The sequence below is a fragment of the Gobio gobio genome, assembly GCF_949357685.1.
Source record: "Gobio gobio genome assembly, chromosome: 19".
Classification (NCBI taxonomy): Eukaryota; Metazoa; Chordata; class Actinopteri; order Cypriniformes; family Gobionidae; genus Gobio; species Gobio gobio.
In genome coordinates this window covers 31,384,369-31,389,333 of record NC_137112.1, presented here as the reverse complement: position 1 = coordinate 31,389,333, position 4,965 = coordinate 31,384,369, and the positions used below count along the sequence as shown (strand labels likewise).

At 36.8% G+C, this 4,965-nt stretch overlaps 1 long non-coding RNA gene across 1 annotated transcript; it reads right to left on the bottom strand.

Annotated features, from left to right (window-relative positions):
* Window positions 1–859: 859 nt before the first annotated feature.
* Window positions 860–4,214, bottom strand: LOC307143369. The gene is made up of 7 exons (XR_013818596.1): window positions 3,651–4,214; window positions 2,997–3,070; window positions 2,687–2,734; window positions 2,521–2,603; window positions 2,165–2,370; window positions 1,837–1,996; window positions 860–1,740 (listed from the first exon to the last, which is right to left on the bottom strand). It is a non-coding gene; the product is annotated as an uncharacterized lncRNA (long non-coding RNA).
* Window positions 4,215–4,965: the final 751 nt, after the last annotated feature.

Here is a 4,965-nt window from a genome sequence, read left to right as displayed (position 1 = left end):
AACCTTGGACTATTCATCTAAAAGTAACACGGAGAAGCAAACTGTGAGAAGACCTCGAAGGTAAATAGTTATAAACTGTAGAACTGGAAGCAATATTTTTAAGGAAAAAAATACATAAAACTGCATTGTGTGTTGGAAAATAGCGCATGCATTCATTTACTAAATATGAAAAATGGCATTTGCTTATAATTTGTCCGGCTTACAAAACAAAAAGTGCATTTATTGTTACATATCTTTCTAAAATATAATCTACAACAAAATGTAGTTTTTGAAAGCCATAAAAAAAACGTATTCCTTGCACCAAATGTCTAAAACCAATTCAGATCCACTGTAATGCTAAGGATTATACAGTACAAAAATTAACATTTTAGCATGATCAACTATACGTGATTAAAAATTTAATAAAAGCTAGGCTACCGTTATATAAACAGCAATTCGCATGCTTAATATTATTACATTTCCGCAAATGGTTCTTAGACACAATCAAATATAATGATATTTAACTTCAAATGAGTGTCCTCACATCCCAGATAGCAATGAGTCGGCGGACCACCGGCGGTGATCCGGCGGCTGTAGAAGCGTCAGAATTGCGTAATCGCAAACACGTTTGACGGCGCACCGCCGGCGGCAGCCGCTTTTTAAAAGCGGCAGCCGGCTTCCTACCGCCTTCGTTCCGCCGCCGGCCCGCAGGCAAACCGCCGTTCCGCCGCCTTTATAGCAGAAGGCGGCCCGGCGAAGGCAAACGCTTTTTCCGAGCGATCTGCCTCCGCTTATTGTGTAATAAATAATATTTATTTATTTATTATTCATATATTTGTAACATGCAGTTTATGATGGATAATAATTGAACAAACCAGATAAATTCCCATTTGGCATTTTTATTCCACATTTCAAAGTACAGTAACTGTCAATGATACAAGATAATATAAATGAAATACAAATAACAGACAATAAATAAGCTTAAATAGGCCTATAAATAACAAAAAACATTTTTACTAAAGAACCTGCATGTTTCCAATTAAATTTTGGTTAAAAAAAAAAAACAGCCTTACAAGCAAATTATAACACTTACAATATTTGTTAATAACAAAGAGGTCAGCTCTGGGATGAAAAGAATTACCATTAAACATTATATCAAATAATGAGGATATTTGGTACCAAAGAATGTGCAGGATACCAAATAAATCGAGGTATAACATCACATTTAACAAGCCATTTCTAACAATAGGATAAATGGTAATAATTTAGAGTAAAGCTCTGGAGAAGAATAAAACAGTAGTAGAACAGACCATTATAACAAGCCTGACTATGGGTTCTCTGGTTTTCCCCGACCTCCAGAATGAGGCAGCGCAAATTGGCTTATCTTCAGTGATTTCTTGTGCGCCTATATAAAGGACAAACAACCTCGCCATCCCATATCTATCCAAGGAGCTGCCTTCAAGGCAGGGTCACAGGGAATAAAAAAAAGTAATTTCCACAGTGAACAGTGTGGATTGGGTGAGTGTAGCCTGAAACTTCTGGCTTCTTTAGGGGTCTTGATGTTACTGACTGCAGGATAAAGAAAGGGTTCCAGGTGTCAGTAGTCAGCCTAGGTGTAAGAGGTCGGCTGTGGGTCCCTCTCAGCTGTGCGGCGTCTTTTTCCGCCTTCACGATCAGATGCTCCTTTCAGGTAACGCATAACGCTAACCTGGACCGCCTCATCAGTGGCATCCTGGGTTGCCGGGTTCTTCCGGATGGCTCCTGTAGAAAATACAGATCTGTCATTCCATGTGAATGTCATAAGGCCACACACATCTACTTAAATATATAACAAATTTATATATTTATATATATTACTTTGAACAATGGTCTTCAGGAACATGTCTCTAAAACATGCTTTATCCCCTACACCCGTCCAGGTTGTATTAATGGAAAGGTGATTAGAGAAGATACTCTGAAGTATTCGCCACACGGTTGTCTTTAGGTCCCTCCCACATTTGATTGCCAAAAACCGAAGCTGAAAATACAAAAAAGTGTTACAAATCACATATCTCTGAAGCTTCTCATACATAAATATAAAAATGTGACAGGCTGTGGATTCAGACTGTAGAATATGCAGTGTAGAATCTTAAATTTTACTTTTTAGATTACCCTACAGCATTATAAACAAAATCAGCACACTTACTGGAGCTCTTTATCCTGCCTCAAACTGTTGTCAAGCAACGCCAAATGGGTTGTCGAGGGGGAGTAACAGACCCCCTGGCAGGGAGAACTCTCCAAAAGACACATTGGCACTGAAATGTTGCAGCATAGTGTCCATTTTGTTGTCCATGCTACGCACAACATCGCCAAACTCTCCAAGACGTCGCAGCATTAGGGTCTGATCTGCACCTACAGGGGTTCACAGAATAAAAGAATAAAGCAGTCAGTCCTGGTCCCTCAACTACTAAACTGTGACATTTACAACTAGGTCTACTACATGTACAGGTGGCCCCAGTGGGAATTAAACCAACAACCACAGGTGTTGTTTGCAAGTTGTACCTGATTGCCCAGTACGAGCAAACGTCATCAACATTGTTTCACTTGCTTCACCTGCTCTTGAAGTGAGCCGCTGCCATCCGAAGCTACAATATGAAAGGCATTTGGTAATTTTGGACCTACATCACAGTCAAAAAAGTAAAATTTAAGAAAGAGTGCATGTTCTCACCTGCTTGTGCATTGCTTTCCCTCAGGGCTTGGTTCTCATTCTGGAAATCTACATAAAAAAATATTTTATTTTAATTAATATATATATATATATATATATATATATATATATATATATATATATATATATATATATATATATATATATATATATATATATATATATATATAAAACAACAACTACAGGCACAATTTTCCATACTGTTAAAGTTTCCAACATCTGCAATTTCCTGTTTGTCCATCTCAACTCCTTTCAATATTCTTCTCCTTATAGCCCAGTAACTAGACATTGTGACTAACAATTTATTTACCTTGAAAGCCGAAACGATTGTCCAATAGTAGGTCTCTTGGATGAAGATAACCGATTGTGCTCTGGTCAAGGTATCTGCAAGAAAATGTGAACAAAACCGCATTGTTAACGTTATATACAGAATATACAGTAGCTATGCTGTGGGGGGAAAAACTGGTCAGCCAAATGTGGAACAGTAAAATGTATTCATTCAGTGTAGTGATTCAAGTAAACTGCATTGTCCTCAAACATAAAAAGTACAGCAGTTCAGAGAAATAACTCATAAATGACCTTAAATGCTAGAAGAACAGTAGCAACACAGCACATGTTAGCTAACACTTGCTAAAACTGACCTAGCAGCATGCTTGTTCGGACTAACAAAATAATTTAAATAACCTATATACATCATTCTGTTTTGTTAGAAAACACCAAAAGTTAAACTTAAGTCTTTCTAGATGTAAAGCTTTGGCTAACTTACCTACAGTAGCTAGATACATTTTAACATGTAGAACATGCTTGAACTCAGTGTGTAAAAAAGGCGAAACAGCACGTGTTAGCTAACACTGTGCATTGTGCACTAATTAAAACTAATTAAAACTAATTAAAACAACCTACCGGTATATACATCAAAAATGAACATAATATTGTGTGACACAAAAAGGAAACATGTACTTACTTAAACGCTCGTAGTCGAGGATATTTTCTGATCTCCTCTCTTCAAATACTAAAACCATGTGATGAGCGGCCGCTGTTGGTAAATCTGTATGTTTTACCGGTTTGTCTTCCGCCTTTTTTAGGTATACTGCCCCTCTCGGCCGGTGGAGGTACTTCTCTGTTTTTTTTTTGTTTTTTTTTTATTTAAATTAGTACATGTATAGACAAGTACAATACAAAAAGTACAATGAGAGAAAAATAAAAATAATAAAGCATTGTGGTACAGTTCCGAATATGTAGAACAAAGAATAACAACAAATGTAACAATGTATATAAAATAAATAATAAAAATAAGAATTCTGAGATAGAAAATACTTTATAATATTAAGGCAGTCACATGAAATTGAAAAGCTTTCAGGTTTCTGTTTTTGTAAGCTTTTTGTTTTGCGACCTCATGTTTGAGAGGGTTTCAAAGTTGTAAAAATCAGCTTTATAAAAGGTAATATTAGAGGGCTTCTTTTGAGTTATTCTTGTCTTATGAATGTAGAATTTTTCCTAAATAATTAATAATATATTTTTGTTTTTCAGAAAAATATGGGTTTTGAAAACAAAGTAAAATGTCATGAAGTTAGTTCTAATTTTTTGTCATGTCTATTTTAAAGTCAGTCCAAAAAGAAATAGAAAAAAGGGCAATACAAAAATAAAAGTGTTCAATATCCTAAAATGAACTTTCAAACTTTCTTAACCCTCCTATTATGCTAAAAAAAAAAAAGTATTACATCCATTATGGGTCAAATTGACCAACACTGTTTAAACACACTCGACATGCAAATAATCAAGTGAAAATTTAAATGTAATTTCCTAAACCTAACCTTATCATGGAATCAAGAGTCAAGAATCTGTTATAAACCCTAATGGCTTTGGAGCAAAAAAACGAATATTTGATATAATTCACATATAGGCTATTATGATTTTATAATCGCTTCAAATGTGAGAACTAGTTAAAATGCTGTCAGTTCCACTCTATTTCCCAACAAGCCAAACATAGCCAACGTGGCTGGTCGAATTTGAGAGTAGAAATCCTTGTATTTCACAGCGGCTTGCCGCCAGCCGGCCGCGGTCCATTAGGCGGAGGCAACCGCCAGAGAAAATGAAGCCGGCGGCCCGCCGGCTAGTCGGCCGCGGCATCTCGCAAGAAATGGGAGTGACGTATTCGGCGGCAAACGTTTCATCACCGCCAGCGGGACGCACCTATAGCCGACAGCTTAGGGCCGGCGGCAAAAAGAAGCCGTGCCGATATTTTTTGCTATCTGGGATAACGACTGAGTGGCATTTCG